This window comes from Trachypithecus francoisi, unplaced genomic scaffold (genome assembly GCF_009764315.1).
Source record: "Trachypithecus francoisi isolate TF-2019V2 unplaced genomic scaffold, Tfra_2.0 Contig01440, whole genome shotgun sequence".
In the NCBI taxonomy this organism is placed as follows: Eukaryota; Metazoa; Chordata; class Mammalia; order Primates; family Cercopithecidae; genus Trachypithecus; species Trachypithecus francoisi.
This window is the reverse complement of record NW_022681431.1, coordinates 15472763-15494437: the sequence shown is the minus strand read 5'-3', so window position 1 is coordinate 15494437 and position 21675 is coordinate 15472763. Positions and strand designations below refer to the sequence as shown.

The 21675-nt window shown below is 47.1% G+C and overlaps 1 protein-coding gene across 1 annotated transcript in view; it reads left to right on the top strand.

Moving 5' to 3' along the window:
- SCARA5 (scavenger receptor class A member 5) overlaps positions 1–21675 on the top strand; it is a 132268-nt gene that overhangs the window by 100163 nt on the left and 10430 nt on the right. The window lies entirely within an intron of this gene.

Here is a 21675-nt window from a genome sequence, read left to right as displayed (position 1 = left end):
GGGAATATGAAGCGCAGCTGGGGAGACAAGGAGGGGAGGTCACGGTTTTTAAAAGTCCAGTGCGATCCTCAGGGCAGTGACAATGCAGGAGATAGTTCTGTGGCTCCTTCTACCCAGCAAAGTCCCAAGTACCCCGTGTGACCCCTAAGTGGAGACACAGCACTTTGGAAACCCAGGTGTGGTCCTGGCGTGACTGCCTTGTCATGTGGCCTGGAGAGAGTCACTCACTCCCCTTCTCTAAGTCTCAACTTTCTCACCTGTAAAATGGGGCTAACACCACCTACCTTAGGGGAGGGCGGCAAAGACCCCATGACACCTGCTAATAAAAGTGCTTTGAAGAGTCGTAAAGGAAAATATTAAGAGCGGATTCCCATTAGGAAGTAGCATTTTATAAAGCACACCCACAGGCCAGACCACATTTTGAAAGCAATGCCCTCCAGGAGAGCCTGATCAGAAAAGCCTTTTGCTTTTGGGATGGCCCCCGTCCTTCCCATATGGATCACATTTCCTGCCGAGCAGTGTCACCTCAGCCTCAGCAGAGCCCTGTGCCGCAGGCCGACTGGGGGCACGCGGAGTTCTTTCTTTACAAGAGAATGAAAGTTCAACTTCCTTAATGGGCAGATGGTCCGAATTATCCCTAGGGCTCTACTCTGCAGCTGCAGAAAATCAGAGCCTATTTTCCCAGCCCCATGTGTTTATTCCTGTTCTCCACGACCTCCTTTCTTTCCTCTTGTTTTGCTCTGGCAGGGGGACTGGAAGGCAGGAAAAACAAACATAAAGGAGCTGCAATCTTCCAGGCTTAGGGTGGGCTTTCCCTCTGCTTTTCTGTAGAGGCACAGTTCCCTGGACTTTAGGTCCCTTCTGGTGCACAGCCAAGCAGGTTCTGGGGTAGTTAGTGACCAGCTCCTTTCTTAGAGCCCCTCAAATGCTGTGAGTCCCATTCATCCATTCATTGCCCCACTCATTCATTCCACACCATCTGTTGAGCACTGGAATGTGCCAGGCTCTCTGTTTGCTGCAGGGATGTGATCTGGAACCACAAGGATGCACAACGGTGGCTGCCTTCATGCAGCTTTCCATGGGGAGTGCAGAGAGACACGGAAGAGGGAATCACAGTGCAGGATTTCTCATTAGTGGGGAGCACATACTGAGGCCACAATCAGGGAAGCCTTCCCAGAGGAGGTGACGTCTCTCTACCTTACAAGACCTCACAACTAGCTTGATCCCAGATCCATGCTCTCCCACAGAGCTTCTCAGCCTTGGCTGTGCACCAAAATCACCTACGAATTGTTCAAAACTGGCCCCTCACACTGGTGGGTGTCAGAGCTTCCCAGGTGCTTCCTAGATACAGTCAAGACTGGAGCTACTGCTTTCATTCTAAGACTCATTCCCTTAAGCCTGAGAATAGTGGATCCGGCAGACCCCATAGGGCTGTTGTGAGATGGATGAAAAGCACTTTATGTTTGGAGAGGGCTGTTATTAAATATTTGTCTTAAGTATTCAGCCTGAGAGTCGCCTCTGTGGATTGAAAATAACAAGCCTTTGCCCTTCTCTCTGACTCTGCCGTGTGGCAGCTGTGTGACCCTGAGCAAATTTTTACTTGACCTTTCTCAGCCTGTTTTCTCTTCTGTTAAATGAGCTGTAATAACTAACTCATGGAGCGGCTGTGAAGAAGAAATGAGCAAATGCACGTATGAAGCACTTTGCACAGTGCCCAGCCTGTGCACGGTGGGACCTCAGTAGACAATCATTCTCTTCTCTGTTTGTGCCCGACTTGAACTCCGTCCTGGGTAGTACCCAGAACTTGGCTGTGTTGTCGCTGGGTTTGGGGATGGTTCTGAGCCAGGTGTAGCCAAGCCCTGCTTGCAGTAGATAGCTCTGAGGTTACCCCAGCCCTGGAAGCCAGTTCTGAGAGATGGCAGCCACTGGTCATTACATAGTCCTCCTAAACCTGCTGGGGGCGGAGGAATGAAACCGCTTGCTCAGTTGCGCTTTAAGAAGGAAAAGGCTATTCCCCATCTCATACCCCAATGATAGCCATGAATCCTCAAGCACACAGTGTAAAATAAGGTAGGGAATAATCGGATGCAAAACCCTGGGATGTCCAGAGATGCCATGGTGAGTAAGTGAAACCAGATCCTGGCTTTAAAATCCTGTAATGCATTCCCCAGAGATGCTGTCGGGTTCCCTTCCATTCCCAGAAGCAGGATGAGCAGCTGTCTGGCGTGCTACAGAGAGGAGAGGATCTGTGTGTTTGAAGTAGAGGGGAGGGGTTCAAGGCCAATGTCCAAGGCCCCTTCCAGCCCCAAGGTTCAGGGGCATCTGGGGTGAGACCCAGCCTGCTTTGCCTGGGACCCTACTTGTCTGACATATATATTTACAAAGCAAAGAGAGCAAGGAAATGTTTGTTTTGAGAGGAGAATCCCCACACAGTAGGTTCCTAAGGTCTGCACTAGGAGCTCAAGCGTGGTCGCAGCCCTAGCATCGCATTCCTGGGCCATTCCAGAGCTGCCTTGCTTAACGAATAACATCCAGTTTGCATCAATGTACAGAAAGTTGCTGACAGCAGGAGCCGGTCTTCTGCCTCACGGATGGCCTGGTCCTGCCTCCTCTAATATGCTAAGAAGCCAGGAACCGAGCCCTGGGGAGAACAGAGGAAGTTAGGAGGAGACTCATTCAATTCAGGGAATGAGGCTTTTTGTTCCTGCTTCCTACCGGTGCAAAAAGCCTTTCAAGGATACATCCCATGGGTGTCTAAGCCATCCCAAGCATGGGGACCCTCGGAGCTGACCCACATGCTCCTGGGAGGACTGCCAGCTGGCCAGGGGTGGGAGCTCACAATGATGAGACATCACACTAGGTGCCAAGTCCTTGACATGCCCTGTTGCTCCCAGCTCCCACTGTGATGTCCATTTTTAGGAGGTGAGGTGTGGAGAGGTCACTTCTGGCCCATGGTGGAGCCAGATTCCAAGCCTGCTCCTGAGTCCAGCCTGCCTCTTTCCACCCTCCTGAGTTGTCTCCCCACGGGAATCACCATAACAGTGTTTGATGCTGTGCAAATTCCTAATTTCCCCAGGACCCACAGCGGCAAGTAGCTGATCAGTTCTCAGATGGGTGCGTGGGATTCACAGGTGCCCTCCTCAGGCTTTTCCAGTCCCAAGGACCAGAGACTCATCCAGGTCATTTCAAGTAATGAGGATATGCGAAGAGATTTGGGATGACCAGGACCCATAGTTCAGGTGGGCCTTGTGGATCCTGGCATGAGAAGGTCACTCGGAATCCAAGGCCATTCTGGGGGCCGCTGCCCTTTGGCTCAGCTTTTCACTGGGAGGCCTCTTCTCCGACATTGATTCCACCATCCCTGCCTCTCGGTCTCTGTGTTTGCTCGGCTCTCTCCGTATTCCCCAGTTTGGCCTCTCGGGAGAGGTGGCCCTGCTAATCTTCATCAGAGAGGCTTGGACAGAACTTCTGAGTCAGGCCAATGATTTATGGTCTTTCCCACGTGGAAGGCAATGCCCACAGGCCGTGAGCATGGCACACACCCGACCAGCCTGTCGAGAGCCATGCTCTAACCACTCTGATGTCTAAGACAGACAACGTTGGACCCTAGTTACAGTGATAAGAAGAGATTGTAATCAGTGATAACTATTGCAGCAGGGAAGAGTCCAGCATGAACTGAATGCAACCTTGATGTGTACAGAGGTGATGGGTATTTTAAGGGAAAAGGAGGGATTAGGGAGAGGGAAGAGTGCGGACTCAGTAGAGTCAGGGAAGTGAAAAATTACAAAAAGCAGAAAGGAGCTAGTTCATGTAAAACGTATCTGGGTTTGATAACTGGTGCTTATCACAGTGAGGTTTCTGTACTCCCACAGTGGCCAGGGGACAGGGGCCCCATCTTCAGGTGTTGGCTGGAACATACAGGAAATTCTTTTGGTAGTCTTGCATTTTCTCAAGCAGGCACTTTAAGGGGGGCCAGATCATCCTAGGGGTGGAATCTTGAGCTGTTAGAAACTATATCAGTGGGCTGGGCATGGTGGCTCATGCCTGTAATCTCAGCACTTTGGGAGGCTGAGGCAGGCAGATCATGAGGTCAAGAGATCGAGACCAACCTGGCCAACATGGTGAGACCCTGTCTCTACTAAAAATACAAAAAGTAGCCAGGCATGGTGGTGCGCACCCGTAGTCCCAGCTACTCAGGAGGCTGAGGCAGGAGAATCACTTGAACTCTGGACATGAAGGTTGCAGTGAGCCGAGACTGTGCCACTGCACTCCAGCCTGGATGACAGAGCGAGAGTCTTCCATCTAAAAAAAAAAAACAAAAAACCTGTAGTAGTGTCTGTTCACATCTGTATAGACATATCTGGTGTCTTTATAGAGGGGAGACTGAGGTTCAGGAGAGCCTGGCTACAGACCCTTTGTCATTGATCCGCTCAACAACCCTGAGAGGCCCATGTGACAGTGAGGAAATGAGGAAGAGGGTGTCCTGATGCCTCTCAGACTTGCGAGAGCACTCGTAGCATGCCTGGACTGGCCCTGCCCTGGGCTCCCCTCACCCACCATGCTGCCTGCTTCAGACCCTCACCTGCCGGCACAGCCTGGAACTTCCTCGGGGCATTTTGCATCCAAAGAAGAGATAGGGTGAAATACCCCTGCGTCCCCAAGGCTAGATCGATACACATTTAGAGATCAATTAGCAAGGCCGCGATCTAGAATGATCTACAGAAGGGCAGCACAAATCAATGCAATCCAGGGTCAGTCCCCAAGTCACTGTGTGCACAGCGAGCTGTGGCCTCTGTGTTGGGGCAGCACCTTTCCCACCCCTCCCACCCGGAGCAGGTGGGATCTGTGGGTGAAAACAGCACCCATTCTGAACGCGGAAGCACCGGAGGTTAAGACTGGAACCAGGGAGGTACAGGGATCCGGAGGCATTCAGAAGGGGATTCCAATCATGCTTGCTTATAAAGTCATGCACGCATCTACCCATTGCCCTCCACGCCATCTATTCAGCACTCAGGGCCCTCAGCCAGCCACGTGTCATGTTAAGTGCTGAGGGGCCATAGACAAACAAGACATGGTCTCTATTTCCAGGGGAAAATAGTATGTGTGCTTGTAACCCTCACAGATGGAGAGCAGTGTCACCTGGTTCTAGAAGTGCCAGCCTGCTCCACCCTGAGCCCTGCTGGTTTAACCTCAAACTGTCTTCTCTCGGTATTATGGTTTGTTACTGAAAGTAGCCAGCATCGGAAAGAGAAGTGGTCCCAAAAGAGAAGGATCTGGCTTCTCAGTAATGGCTGGTGACTTCTCTGTCAACCTCAGTTTCCTCAATTCTAACTGAGGGTTTTGGCCTAGGGAGCCCCTGAGTTCTCTGCCAGCTTTGACATTCTGTGGTCTTTCTAATCTATTTTAAACTGTTAGTTCATTTGAGTGAGTCCAGGGCAAAGACAACACTTATTTATCCTTGCATCCTTAGTGCCTAGCATAATCCTGGAATGTGGTAGTAATTCTGTACCTGCAACTGGATGGATAAATGAATATGCAATTGAAAAAATAAACATAGACATTGATAAAATATGCATAAAGAATTAATACAGATAACGCATTTTTAGTGCTGCATATCTGTGCACAGGAAGTAGAATCACCCTGGACTTCAGCGAATATTATCACTTTCCTCAAAAGCTAAGGCTGGTTTATCCTACCCTGCCTGCAATCGTTGGCATGTTCATTTTCAAATGCAAACTCAGCAATGACTGTGCTTCACAAAGGCAACCCTGCCTTCTTGGTTCTCCCATAAGACTCAGGAGAAACCAAGCTGTTTCTATGAATTTTAGTTAGAAGCATTGCAGTTCCAGGGTTAAAGTAATTGTTTTTTCATGTAACTGCTCCATCAAAAGGCATCTTGCATCAAAGTTGTGATGCAAATTGGTGGATCATGCCCAGGGATCTTCTGAAAAAAGAATTCTGGGAAAGAAAGGAACGTGTAGATGGAGAATTGGCCTGAGGATTAAGTCTCAAGTTCAGGCCCCGGCTCTTCTGCTAGCTGTGGGATGACTTGGGTAAGGCACGTCACCTCTCTGGGCCTCTGCTCCCACGTGTGTCATGAGAAGAGCGTGGACGACCTCATCTTCAAATCTCTACCAGCTGGCAAATGCTATGCTTCGCCATCATTTGTGATTATTGGAAAAGCCCAAAGATGGTGTCACAATTACCTAAAAATTGTCCCAAGCGCTAAGTAGTGGGACATCTGTTGCCAACAACTAAGCTAATGGAAGTTGTTCCTAGTGATATCCTGAGAAAATGCTAAGATTCCTTGTCCAGACCCATGCCTTGATCTTCTCCATGACCTGGCCTCATCTGTGCCTCAGCTGTACCCTCTTTACTGGGGAACAAGCTCAAACTTTGAGAGATTTGGGGCCTTAGCAGGAGCGTGGCTGAGGACCATGGGGTTGGTCCCAGGGGTGGCCTGGGTGAAGGGCAGGCTTAGTACAACAGATCAAGGAATGGGGAGGCAGGTGCTGTGGTCTGGGGCTGCAGTGAGGCAGAGAGCTCCAAGCTGAGGCTGGAACTGACACTCCAGAAAACTTGTGGGGTGAAACAATGAGCTCCTTGATCTGGGAGACAGCAAGGAGGGCTACCCAGCCAGGAGCCAGTCTCCTGCCCTATGTTCCCTCAAACCACTTTCCTCCCCTAGGGTTACACAGTGAAACCAGGCAGGGACGCTCTGGTCTGGGCTTTGAGGTGACAGCACTTTTCTCTTTCTGCTTCTCCATATCAAAGGGGAGAACCTTGGTCACAGGGTGTTGATGGGGCTTGTAACCAAACCGAAGTGGGATCTTCTTGCCTGGGGTGGTAAAGCCAAACATCCATACTGAAATTGTGCAGTGGGAGGAAGCATGGTGTTTATTTGCAGGGCACCAAGCAAAGAGAATCTGGTAGCTCACGCTTAAGACTCAACTTCCTAGATGGCTTACAAGCAAGGCTGTTTAAAGGCAGGGGTAAATTTCAGGAAAGCAGAAGTTACAGGCAAATTTTTAAATCAATACATGGATGTTATACATTGGTTTGGCCTAAAATGGTAGGAAATCTGGAAGCAAGAGCTTACAGGTCATACGTGGCTTCAAAGACTTTCTGATTTGCAATCGGTTAGGGAAGGGAAATTTTGTCTAAAAACTTGGGTTCAGCAGAAAGGAATGTTAAGGTCTGGCCTGTGGATGTGACTTCCTCCAGGTCCTCAGAGATAGCTAGGTGCCTGGAATTTCCCTTTATTCTATGGCAGTGGAGAATAAAGAATAAAGAACATAGTCATTAGCTGGGCATGGCAGCACGCACCCTGTAGTCCCAGCTACTTGGGAGGCTGAGGCAGGGGAGGATGGCTTGAGCCTGGGGGACAGAAGTTGTAGTGAGCTGAGATCACACCACTGCACTCCAACCTGGGTGACAGAGCCAGACCTTGTCTCAAAAAAAAACAACAAGTCTGTCAATCAGAGTTCAGGCCTCAGTTTCTCCTCATTTGAGGTCTACATGCCAGCAAATCCATTTGGTTCTAGGTTTCTGAAAAACATCTAGCTGGGTTTCTGAAAAACACCTCAGGGACATATGTTAAGATGTTCTCTTCGGTTTCTATAGAAAGCCAAACATCTGATGACTCTAACTTCTTTGACTATTATTTTAAGCTACTATTACTTTCTTTCTTATCAAGTTGCTCATTTACTTCTTGGGGCTAGCTAGGTGCCTAGAATTTCCCTTGAAGAAACTCAAGATTTTCTTTTATTTCCATGTTTGGGGGCCTGGCAGCCCTAAGAGGGGTCCCTGCTCCATCTCAGGCTCATGGTCTCCAATTCTGGGTCAGCAGGGAAAAGAGGAACAGAGATGAGCCCTGTGGACATCTGGTTGTCTCCGCTAGGGGGGGCAGGGGTGGGCATTACAAGAAAAAGCTCTGCCAAAGCCTTGTGGGATGGGGATTGGAACAAGCCGTCAAGAACAGCCTCCTCTGGTTTTTAGTAAGGAACAGCTCTTGGTGTTTCCCTTAAGCTTGGATTTCCCAGCCAAGTGATGCTATGTGCCAGTGCCATTCCTGCACAGAGCTGGTGAGGACCAGCCTTGTAGCCCGTACCATCCTCTCAACTTGCAAACCGCAAAGGCATGGACGGGCAGACCCCAATCTGCAGGTTAGGGATTCAGAACAAGAGGAAAAGCATGATAGTCTCTTTTCCTCTTGCACCTAACGCCCTCACCTGAGGGGTGCAAATCAGATATCCACACAGGAGTGGTATGGCGCAGGGTTTTCTTCCGGGTTGCTAATCCTCATTGCACAGGAAGGATTTTCAAGGGCTCAATGCGGTGTGATGCCACGGAGGAGGTGAAGGGGCCCTGTAGTCATTGAAGGGCAGTTACTAGGGGACGTGGCTGCAACCTCAAAAGCCTGGGGTTCCATTGCTCATCACCAGCTCTCTTGCCCTTTGCTCTCTACCTGGAGCATCTGCGCTTGCTTTGGAGCCTAGGAGTGTCTGAATTTCCCACAATCAAGAATCCCTGTCTCCCATTTTCCTCCACTGCCATGTGCAGAGAGAGGCATCTCTCTGACTCCAGTAGCCCCGTTCCCCTTGCAGGGACCCTCTTGGGGGACACCTGAGAAGAAAGCTCCCTGGACTGACAGGAAGAGTCTTGGGGAAGTCACGGACCAGGCTGAGGCTGTCTGTCAGTCACTGTGTCTGATTAAGTGGGGGCTGACACATTGTGGGGCAAGAGCATTTCCCAGTGGCAGTTGGTTGCTTAGTGGGAAAGCTTTGACCTGGGGCAGAAACTGCCAGGAAAAAGCAGAATTTAAACCTCTGCCCACAGAAACCCAAACCTCTTAAATCATGACGTCCTTCTCAGGCTAGAGGGTAGTCGCTGATGGAGGTTATTGGTGATTCCCCAAGTGTGTTGCTGGAGGTGGCCTCATTGCTCAGCTCTGGGAAAGGCTCCTGGCTGCCTGCCGGCCTCCCCTATACCTCTTCAGGGACAAAGGAGGCCAGAGACACGAGTTTCTGAATGTAGACTCCAAGTTCCTGAATCGGGGCAGCCTACATCATAAGCAAGTCAAACCTCAGCCTGTGGTTTCCCAGAGAGGTGGTCACAGAGTTGAGATTTTGTGGGTGGGGAGAAAAGGATGCAAAATCCACAGCTTGGGGCCATGCTCTGTGAAGTGGAGCTAGAACAAAATGTGACCTCTGATTTGGGCGAGTCCAGGGGAGAAGGTGTGGCTTTCAGATTTGTGTTGACCCTGCTGGGGCAGACAGCATCTGTTGACCCTGTGGGCAGGTGGCCCTCCACCATGGGGGGAAGCCCTGGGTCTAGGGGGTCTGGGGACAGGTGGTAAGGAGCAGGCCTCCGTGCTTGATGAACTGACACTGGGGTCTGGGTGGAGTGTGGTGCCTTGTCCAGCCTCGCCCAGGTGCTCTCTAGTTCTTTTTCTCCCTTGAGGGCACTTTTCAGTTCCTGAGATCAATGTGGTCCCTACTGAGGAGACCATGAGGAGCCCTACAGGCCATGACTTTGCTTGGTGCATGGTAAGCATGGGCCATGGGCCAGAGACATCCTTGAAATCGATGCTATGCATCCCATAATTATGGTTATCATATGTTTTCAATTTTTTGAAGGTGTCTTGTTTCCAAATATTCTTCTATCACTTCTATATACGTTGAGACCTCTTGGGAATTTCAGTATTTCAGCATCCAAATGACATTTTCCAGACTTCCCTTTGCAACCACCATGATCATTTGACAGCCATGTCCCCATTCTCTCACTTGAGATGTACAGTCATTGTAATAGCCTGAGCTCCAGGTCCAGAATCCAGAGCCATCTCAAGTAGAGAAGGCAGCAAGTGTGTGATTAGAAGGGTTGTGATGTAATAAAGAGGATGCTGAAGATTTGGGGCCCTGATGGTGGATTCTCCATTCAGGTTGCCAACAAAACCCTGGACTCTGGGGAGCCATGCCCTCCAGACAGCACCTGTCCATCTGGGTCTGTATTAATGAGTATTAATGTATTAATCCATTCATGCACGCCTTCCCTTTGCACAGCTGGACATCTCAGTGCACTGGGCCCTGTACCAGGTCACGTGATCCTCAGAAGGCTCACAGTGTCCTGAGAGAGAAAATAGCAGTAGCAATTATGATACAAAGCTATAAGCATGCACCTAGAAGGGGCCCTGTTGGGTGTAGGGACCAGGAAAGGAGAAGAGGCATCTAAGCTGAGATCTAAAAGACAAGGAAAGCTTAGGTCAGAGTATAGAAAGGGGTTTTCCGAGGTGGGGAGTCCATGTCCTTCATCCGCTCATTCAGGTCTCCATTCAAGGCCTTCCTTCTCTACCCGTCCAAAATGGCATCTGCTCTCACTCCTCACTCTCCACCCTCTTCCTTGTTCACTTGTCCAAGATAGTACCTGCCCTCCCAGTCCCTCCCTTGTCCACCTGTCCAAGATGGTGGCTGCCCTCACTCTCATTTCCTTCCTTGTCCACTCGACCAAGATGGTGCCTGCCCTCTCTCTCATTCCCTACCTCCTCCACTCCACCAAGATGGCGCCTGCCGTCACTCTCCACTCCTTTGTTCATTTGCCCACAATAGTGCCTGCCTCACTCTGTACTTCCTTCCTGTGCTTCTGTTCCCATCTATGCTCTTATCACCGCTTGGCTATGATTATGGTTCTGTTTCTGTTGACTAGCTGTATTGCCAGGCTCTCCCTAGAATGTCAGCTCCATGAGGGCAGGGACTCTTTTCGTGGGCATATCCACAGCTGTCTAATAGACTCCTCAGTCACTTACTTGGCTAAACAAGTATGTGCACAAAGTGAGTTCAGGCTGGCCAGAACAGAGAGGCTAAGTCAGGGAGTCTCCAACCGTCTGCCCTGGCTGCCTAGTCACACCCAGCCTCTTCTTGTTGTTTTGACCCCACACGTGACCTCTGCCTGGCCTGCTCTGGAACTCACAGCATCCTCCTGCCACTTCTTGCCCTACTTGCTGACTCCACGCTGTGGCTTCTATTGTAGGCCCCCTGGCGCAGCCAGAGGTGAGGCAAGTCTGTAAGAAACCAGGGCTGACAGCCTGGCCTCAGCCAACCCAGGGCCAAGCCCCCACGCAGCAGCCAGGTCCCCCTTGGTGCTGCTGGCTGCAGGTTAGCCTGTCCTTACCGCTCCCAGGGAGTTTCTTGGTGTCAGACCCAGCCTCTGAATTCCAGCTCCTCTCCATGTTTTTCTTCTCCAGGATCTCTGTTCTCTTGCGCAGCCTCAGCCTGTTTGGGGACAGCCTGCATGAGTTTGTATTTGCATTATAATGCTCAGGAATGACTTTCTACTCCATTCTGCAAACTTTGATTTTTCATTTCCTCCAGCCAGGCCGTGTGCTAAGCACTGAGTTTAGAGATCAATGTAGCAGGGGCTCAGCCCTCAGAGAAGGGGGAAGAGACCCGCATTCCTGATGCTTCCATGGGCCAGGAGTGTGCTCCAGTGTATGGAGAGAACAGTCGCCTGGCCAGGGACGAAGGATCCACAGCAAATACATCCAATATCGAGAGGAGGCATCCCTGGTGCTCTCGCTATAGTCTTTAGCATCCTTCCTGGGGTTGGGGTCGCTTCCTGGTGGCTTCCTTGGTGCCTCTGCAGAATTTTCTAGGGTTTTCTTGGCCCAGGCATGTAGCCAGTTCTGAGTTCTCTCCTTTCTCATAGGGCACAGATGTCAATTCTGCCATCTCCTTCAGGGCCTATGAAGGTCTTTGCCAAATCACAGTCATTAAAAGGAGGGTCCTTCCAGCCCACTTGGCCAAATAAAAGATAAAGGAAAAACAAAAGTCCAGGAGTGCCGCATTTATTGGTAGCAGGGCTTGAGTAGGTTTGTTATTTTCTCTGGTAGTTCACATAGGCATTTTCCTGCATTGTGTCACCCACTTGTCACTGGGTTCCAGTACAATGTCTACCCCCACCCACATGACACCAGTGGTTTCTGGCTTGAAAAAGAGATGACCGGCCAGGCGCGGTGGCTCAAGCCTGTAATCCCAGCACTTTGGGAGGCCGAGACGGGCGGATCACGAGGTCAGGAGTTCAAGACCATCCTGGCTAACACGGTGAAACCCCGTCTCTACTAAAAATACAAAAAACTAGCCGGGCGAGGTAGTGGGCGCCTGTAGTCCCAGCTACTCCGGAGGCTGAGGCAGGAGAATGGCGTAAAACCCGGGAGGCGGAGCTTGCAGTGAGCTGAGATCGGGCCACTGCACTCCAGCCCGGGCGAAAGAGCAAGACTCCGTCTCAAAAAAAAAAAAAAAGAAAAAGAGATGACCTTGATTTCCTCTCTGACCTTGGATTACTGAGGGTTGGAGCTAGAAGGAACCTTGCTCATGGATCGTCTAATCCAAATGCCAGTCCACAGCCCACAAACCAATTATCTCTGAATTATTTGGGACAATTGGAAAAATATAGATCCCTCACTGTTGCCCCAAGATTCTCTTTCAGTAGGTCTGGATTGGCCATGGAATTTGGTGTTCCTAATGATCTTGAAAAGACCCACTGACCACTCCAGTATCTTATCAAGTGAGGATGCTCAGGTCAGGTCCCAGCAGGGGAAATAGCCCCCAGGAGTAGTGGGGCAGGCAGGATGGTGAAAAGGATATGGGAAGACGCATCAGGAAACCTGAGCTGTAATCCCAGCTCTGGCACTGACCATGTGTATCGCCCTGAGACCATGACTTCCCAGCCAAACCCTGGCTTTGTGATGATCCAAAGGCTTCTTTCAGGTGCTCTGGTGTTCTTTGAGTCACCAACATTTCCCCTTGGAGACCCAGTGCATTATAATGCTCAGGAATGACTTTCTACTCCATTCTGCAAACTTTGATTTTTCATTTCCTCCAGCCAGGCCGTGTGCTAAGCACTGAGTTTAGAGATCAATGTAGCAGGGGCTCAGCCCTCAGAGAAGGGGGAAGAGACCCGCATTCCTGATGCTTCCATGGGCCAGGAGTGTGCCCAGAGCCCTTTAGCTTTGTTGCGTTGTGTTTGCATGACAGTCCTGCAGTGTGGATGTTGTTCCCATGTTGCAGTTGGGGAAATGCCGTTAGAGAGGTTGTGAGGTTAACTTAAAGTCATTCAGGTTGAAAGGGCCTACTATATGCCAGGTGCTATTCTGAGCTCTTCACATCTATTGCCATGTTTCATTGATTCTGTGACACACATTTACATATCTGTGAAATCAGGAAGCATCCGGCACTTGACATAATTTGCCACCTACACCAGAGTGTTTTCCTTCGTAGTGGCATATAAAACAGTGAGGTGCCCGTTACAACAGGTGGCATTTCAGATTTGATGAACCAATGTGTCTCACAGTTGCAGATAGTAAGTGGCAGAACCAAAGTTCACAACCGGCTCTCTCTGGCTTAAAGCACTTTCACACTCACAGCCTAGTGGGAAAGTGAACATGAATGATCAAATCAGGGCTAAGACATTTCCCAGGACACAGCAAGGCTACCTGCCCACAAAGCCTTAACCATCCTTGACTTCCTATTTCTCCTTCACCCTCCTCCCTGGCAGGCAAGGCTGCTGGTCACTGGGTCGCAAACAGTGGAGAGAAATCTGGTAATCACACTCCTTGATATTTACCCAAATGAGCTGAAACTGACATCCACATGAAAACCTGCACATGGATATTTATAGCAGCTTTATTCATCCAGGCAAAAACTTGGAAGCAACCAAGATGTTTTTCAGTAGGTAAATGGATGAGTAAACTATGGTGCACATAGAAAATGAAATATCATTCAGTCCTAAAAAGAAAGGAGCTATCAAGCCACGAAAAGACATGAAGGAACCTTCCATGAAGGTTCACTTACTTATTACTAAGTGAAAGATGCCAATCTGAAAAGGCTGCATACTGTATGATTCCAACTATGACATTCTGGAAAAGGCAAAACTATGGAGACAGTAAAAAGATCAGTGGTCAAAAAAAGAAATTCCTTGGGGGGGGCAGAGCAAGATGGCCGAATAGGAACAGCTCCAGTCTCAAACTCCCAGCGTGAGCAACACAGAAGACCGGTGATTTCTGCATTTTCAACTGAGGTACTGGGGTCATCTCACTGGGGAGTGCCAGACAATTGGTGCTGGTCAGCTGCTGCAGCCCGACCAGCGAGAGCTGAAGCAGGGCGAGGCATCGCCTCACCTGGGAAGTGCAAGGGGGAAGGGAATCCCTTTTCCTAGCCAGGCAAACTGAGACACACAACACCTGGAAAATCGGGTAATTCCCACCCCAATACTGCGCTTTAAGCAAACGGCACATCAGGAGATTATACACACACCTGGTCGGGAGGGTCCCACGGCCATGGAGCCTCCCTCATTGCTAGCACAGCAGTCTGCAATCTAACCACAAGGCAGCAGCGAGGCTGGGGGAGGGGCGCCTGCCATTGCTGAGGCTTAAGTAGGTAAACAAAGCCACTGGGAAGCTCGAACTGGGTGGAGCTCACAGCAGCTCAAGGAAACCTGCCTGTCTCTGTAGACTCCACCTCTGGGGACAGGGCACAGCTAAAAAACAACAGGGGAAGCAGCAGAGTCCTGTGCAGATGCAAACGACTCTGTCTGACAGCTTTGAAGAGAGCAGTGGATCTCCCAACACAGAGGTTGAGATCTGAGAAGGGACAGACTGCCTGCTCAAGTGGGTCCCTGACCCCTGAGTAGCCTAACTGGGAGACATCCCCCACTAGGGGCAGTCTGACACCCCACACCTCACAGGGTGGAGTACACCCCTGAGAGGAAGCTTCCAAAGTAAGAATCAGACAGGTACACTCGCTGTTCAGCAATATTCTATCTTCTGCAACCTCTGCTGCTGATACCCAGGCAAACAGGGTCAGGAGTGGACCTCAGGCAATCTCCAACAGACCTACAGCTGAGGGTCCTGACTATTAGAAGGAAAACTATCAAACAGGAAGAACACCTATACCAAAACCCCATCAGTACATCACCATCATCAAAGACCAGAGGCAGATAAAACCACAAAGATGGGGAAGAAGCAGGGCAGAAAAGCTGGAAATTCAAAAAATAAGAGCGCATCTCCCCCTGCAAAGGAGCGCAGCTCATCGCCAGCAACGGATCAAAGCTGGTCAGAGAATGACTTTGACGAGATGAGAGAAGAAGGCTTCAGTCCATCAAACTTCTCAGAGCTAAAGGAGGAATTACGTACCCAGCACAAAGAAACTAAAAATCTTGAAAAAAGAGTGGAAGAATTGATAGCTAGAATAATTAATGCAGAGAAGGTCATAAATGAAATGACAGAGATGAAAACCATGACATGAGAAATACGTGACAAATCCACAAGCTTCAGTAACCAACTTGATCAACTGGAAGAAAGAGTATCAGCGATTGAGGATCAAATGAATGAAATGAAGCGAGAAGAGAAACCAAAAGAAAAAAGAAGAAAAAGAAATGAACAAAGCGTGCAAGAAGTATGGGATTATGTAAAAAGACCAAACCTACGTCTGATTGGGGTGCCTGAAAGTGAGGGGGAAAATGGAACCAAGTTGGAAAACACTCTTCAGGATATCATCCAGGAGAACTTCCCCAACCTAGTAGGGCAGGCCAACATTCAAATTCAGGAAATACAGAGAACACCACAAAGATACTCCTCGAGAAGAGCAACTCCAAGACACATAATTGCCAGATTCACCAAAGTTGAAATGAAGGAAAAAATCTTAAGGGCAGCCAGAGAGAAAGGTCGGGTTACCCACAAAGGGAAGGCCATCAGACTAACAGCAGACCTCTCAGCAGAAACTCTACAAGCCAGAAGAGAGTGGGGGCCAATATCCAACATTCTTAAAGAAAATAATTTTCAACCCAGAATTTCATATCCAGCCAAACTAAGTTTCAACAGTGAAGGAGAAATAAAATCCTTTACAGATAAGCAAATGCTTAGAGATTTTGTCACCACCAGGCCTGCCTTACAAGAGACCCTGAAGGAAGCCCTAAACATGGAAAGGAACAACCGCTACCAGCCATTGCAAAAACATGCCAAAATGTAAAGACCATCGAGGCTAGGAAGAAACTGCATCAACTAACGAGCAAAAAATCCAGTTAATATCATAATGTCAGGATCAAGTTCACACATAACAATATTAACCTTAAATGTTAATGGACTAAATGCTCCAATTAAAAGACACAGACTGGCAAACTGGATAAAGAGTCAAGACTCATCAGTCTGCTGTATTCAGGAGACCCATCTCACATGCAGAGACATACATAGGCTCAAAATAAAGGGATGGAGGAAGATCTACCAAGCAAATGGAGAACAAAAAAAGCAGGGTTTGCAGTCCTAGTCTCTGATAAAATAGACTTTAAACCATCAAAGATCAAAAGAGACAAAGAAGGCCTTTAAATAATGGTAAAGGGATCAATTCAACAGGAAGAGCTAACCTAAATATATATGCACCCAATACAGGAGCACCCAAATTCATAAAGCAAGTCCTTAGAGACTTACAAAGAGACTTAGACTCCCAAACAATAATAATGGGAGACTTCAACACTCCACTGTCAACATTAGACAGATCAACGAGACAGAAAGTTAACAAGGATATCCAGGAATTGAACTCATCTCTGCACCAAGCGGACCTAATAGACATCTATAGAACTCTCCACCCCAAATCAACAGAATATACATTCTTCTCAGCACCACATTGCACTTATTCCAAAATTGACCACATAATTGGAAGTAAAGCACTCCTCAGCAAATGTAAAAGAACAGAAATTATAACAAACTGTCTCTCAGACCACAGTGCAATCAAACTAGAACTCAGGACTAAGAAACTCAATCAAAACCGCTCAACTACATGGAAACTGAACAACCTGCTCCTGAATGACTACTGGGTACATAACGAAATGAAGGCAGAAATAAAGATGTTCTTTGAAACCAATGAGAACAAAGATACAACATACCAGAATCTCTGGGACACATTTAAAGCAGTGTGTAGAGGGAAATTTATAGCACTAAATGCCCACAAGAGAAAGCTGGAAAGATCTAAAATGGACAGTCTAACATCACAATTAAAAGAACTGGAGAAGCAAGAGCAAACACGTTCAAAAGCTAGCAGAAGGCAAGAAATAACTAAGATCAGAGCAGAACTGAAGGAGATAGAGACACAAAAAGCCCTCCAAAAAATCAATGAATCCAGGAGTTGGTTTTTTGAAAAGATCAACAAAGTTGACAGACCGCTAGCAAGACTAATAAAGAAGAAAAGAGAGAGGAATCAAATAGACACAATAAAAAATGATAAAGGGGATATCACCATGGACCCCACAGAAATACAAACTACCATCAGAGAATACTATAAACACCTCTACGCAAATCAACTAGAAAATCTAGAAGAAATGGATAATTTCCTGGACACTTACACTCTTTCAAGACTAAACAAGGAAGAAGTTGAATCCCTGAATAGACCAATAGCAGGCTCTGAAATTGAGGCAATAATTAATAGCCTACCAACCAAAAAAGTCCAGGACCAGATGGATTCACAGCTGAATTCTACCAGAGGTACAAAGAGGAGCTGGTACCATTCCTTCTGAAACTATTCCAATCAATTGAAAAAGAGGGAATCCTCCCTAACTCATTTTATGAGGCCAACATCATCCTGATACCAAAGCCTGGCAGAGACACAACAAAAAAAGAAAATTTTAGACCAATATCCCTGATGAACATCGATGCAAAAATCCTCAATAAAATACTGGCAAACCGGATTCAGCAGCACATCAAAAAGCTTATCCACCATGATCAAGTGGGCTTCATCCCTGGGATGCAAGGCTGGTTCAACATTCGCAAATCAATAAACGTAATCCAGCATATAAACAGAACCAAAGACAAGAACCACATGATTATCTCAATAGATGCAGAAAAGGCTTTTGACAAAATTCAACAGCCGTTCATGCTAAAAACGCCAATAAATTCGGTATTGATGGAACGTACCTCAAAATAATAAGAGCTATTTATGACAAACCCATAGCCAATATCATACTGAATGGGCAAAAACTGGAAAAATTCCCTTTGAAAACTGGCACAAGACAGGGATGCCCTCTCTCACCACTCCTATTCAACATAGTGTTGGAAGTTCTGGCTAGGGCAATCAGGCAAGAGAAAGAAATCAAGGGTATCCAGTTAGGAAAAGAAGAAGTCAAATTGTCCCTGTTTGCAGATGACATGATTGTATATTTAGAAAACCCCATTGTCTCAGCCCAAAATCTCCTGAAGCTGATAAGCAACTTCAGCAAAGTCTCAGGATACAAAATTAATGTGCAAAAATCACAAGCATTCTTATACACCAGTAACAGACAACAGAGAGCCAAATCATGAATGAACTTCCATTCACAATTGCTTCAAAGAGAATAAAATACCTAGGAATCCAACTTACAAGGGATGTCAAGGACCTCTTCAAGGAGAACTACAAACCACTGCTCAGTGAAATAAAAGAGGACACTAACAAATGGAAGAACATACCATGCTCATGGATAGGAAGAATCAATATCGTGAAAATGGCCATACTGCCCAAGGTTATTTATAGATTCAATGCCATCCCCATCAAGCTACCAATGAGTTTCTTCACAGAACTGGAAAAAACTGCTTTAAAGTTCATATGGAACCAAAAAAGAGCCCGCATTGCCAAGACAATCCTAAGTCAAAAGAACAAAGCTGGAGGCATCATGCTACCTGACTTCAAACTATACTACAAGGCTACAGTAACCAAAACAGCATGGTACTGGTACCAAAACAGAGATATAGACCAATGGAACAGAACAGAGTCCTCAGAAATAATACCACACATCTACAGCCATCTGATCTTTGACAAACCTGAGAGAAACAAGAAATGGGGAAAGGATTCCCTATTTAATAAATGGTGCTGGGAAAATTGGCTAGCCATAAGTAGAAAGCTGAAACTGGATCCTTTCCTTACCCTTATACGAAAATTAATTCAAGATGGATTAGAGACTTAAATGTTAGACCTATACCATAAAAACCCTAGAAGAAAACCTAGGTAGTACCATTCAGGACATAGGCATGGGCAAGGACTTCATGTCTAAAACACCAAAAGCAACGGCAGCAAAAGCCAAAATTGACAAATGGGATCTAATTAAACTAAAGAGCTTCTGCACAGCAAAAGAAACTACCATCAGAGTGAACAGGCAACCTACAGAATGGGAGAAAATTTTTGCAATCTACTCATCTGACAAAGGGCTAATATCCAGAATCTACAAAGAACTCAAACAAATTTACAAGAAAAAAGCAAACAACCCCATCAAAAAGTGGGCAAAGGATATGAACAGACATTTCTCAAAAGAAGACATTCATACAGCCAACAGACACATGAAAAAATGCTCATCATCACTGGCCATCAGAGAAATGCAAATCAAAACCACAATGAGATACCATCTCACACCAGTTAGAATGGCAATCATTAAAAAGTCAGGAAACAACAGGTGTTGGAGAGGATGTGGAGAAATAGGAACACTTTTACACTGTTGGTGGGATTGTAAACTAGTTCAACCATTATGGAAAGCAGTATGGCGATTCCTCAAGGATCTAGAACTAGATGTACCATATGACCCAGCCATCCCACTACTGGGTATATACCCAAAGGATTATAAATCATGCTGCTATAAAGACACATGCACACGTATGTTTATTGCGGCACTATTCACAATAGCAAAGACTTGGAATCAACCCAAATGTCCATCAGTGACAGACTGGATTAAGAAAATGTGGCACATATACACCATGGAATATTATGCAGCCATAAAAAAGGATGAGTTTGCATCCTTTGTAGGGACATGGATGCAGCTGGAAACCATCATTCTTAGCAAACTATCACAAGAACAGAAAACCAAACACCGCATGTTCTCACTCATAGGTGGGAACTGAACAATGAGATCACTTGGACTCGGGAAGGGGAACATCACACACCGGGGCCTATCATGGGGAGGGGGGAGGGGGGAGGGATTGCATTGGGAGTTATACCTGATATAAATGATGAATGATGGGTGCTGACGAGTTGATGGGTGCAGCACACCAACATGGCACAAGTATACATATGTAACAAACCTGCACGTTATGCACATGTACCCTAGAACTTAAAGTATAATAATAAAAAAAAAAAAATCAGTGGTTGCCAGAGGTAGGGAGGAGGGAGACATGAATAGTCCCACTGAATAGGTGGAGCACAGGAGACTTTTAGAGCAGTGAAAAGATTCCGTATGATATCATAATGGCAAGTACACGTTTTTATACAGTTGTCCAAACCCATCACATGCACAGCACCACGAGTGAACCCAAATGTAAACTGTAGACTCTGGGTGATGACGATGCATCGGTGTAGGTTCATTGAGTGTACCAAATGCACCACTCTTGGGGGATGTTGATAATGAGGGAGGCTGTGTGCAGGGGGAGGGGTGGTGTATACAGGACTCTTCTGTACCTTTCAATCAATTTTTCTGTGAACCTAAAACTACTCTTTTAAAAAGGCTACTTTATTTTATTGTTTATTATTTCAACTTTTATTTTGGATTCAGGGGGTTCATGTGCAGGTTTGTTACCTGGGTATATTGCGTGATCCTGAAGCTTGGAGTATAGATGATCCTGTCACCCAGGTAGTGAGCATAGTGCCAAGTAGTTAGTTTTTCAACCCTTACCCCTCTTCAACCCTCCCCCATCTTGTATTCCTGCCCCCACCCCTGTGTTTAGCTCCTACTTAAAAGTGAGAATATGAGGTATTGGTGTTCTGTTCCTGCATTAATTCATTTAGGATAACAGCCTCCAGCTGCATCCATGTTGCTGCATAGGACATTCTTTTGTTCTTTATTATGGCTGCATAGTATTCCATGGTGTATATGTACCACAATTTCTTTATTCAATCCATGCTGATGGGCACTTAGCTTGATTTCATGTCTTTGCTATTGTGAATAGTTCTGCAATGAACTTATGAGTGTACGTGTCTTTTTGGTAGACTGACTTATTTTCCTTCAGATGTATACCCAGTAATGGGATTGTTGTGTCAAATGATAGTTCTAAGTTCTTTGAGAAATCTCCAAATTGCTTTCCACAGTGGCTGAACTAATTTACGTTCTCACCAACAGTGTAAGCATTCCCTTTTCTCCACAGGCTCATCAGCATCTGTTGTTTTTTGACTTTTTAATAATAGCCATTCTGACTGGTATGAGACAGTATCTCATCGTCATTTTGAGTTGCATTTCTCTGATGATTATTGATGATGAGCATTTTTTCATGTTTGTTGGCTGCTTGTATATCTTCTTTTGAGAAATATCTGTTCATGTCTCCTGCCCACTTTTTTTTTTTTTTCTGAGACAGGATCTTACTTTGTCATGCATGCTGGAGTGCAGTGGCACAAACATGGCTCACTCAGCCTTAACCTCCCAGGCTTAAGTGATCCTCCCACCTCAGCCTCCCGAGTAGCTAGGACCACAGGCATGGGCCGCTGTGCCTGGCTAATTTATTATTATTTTGTAGAGACAGGGTTTCCCCATGCTGCCCAGTCTCAGGCTCGTCTTGAAGCCCTAGTCTCAAGTGATCCTCCTGCCTTGGTCTCCGAAAGTGCTGGGATTATAAGTATAAGCCACCAAGCCTGGCCCCTCTTTTGCCCACTTTCTGATGGGGTTATTTGTTTTGTGCTTGTTGAATTA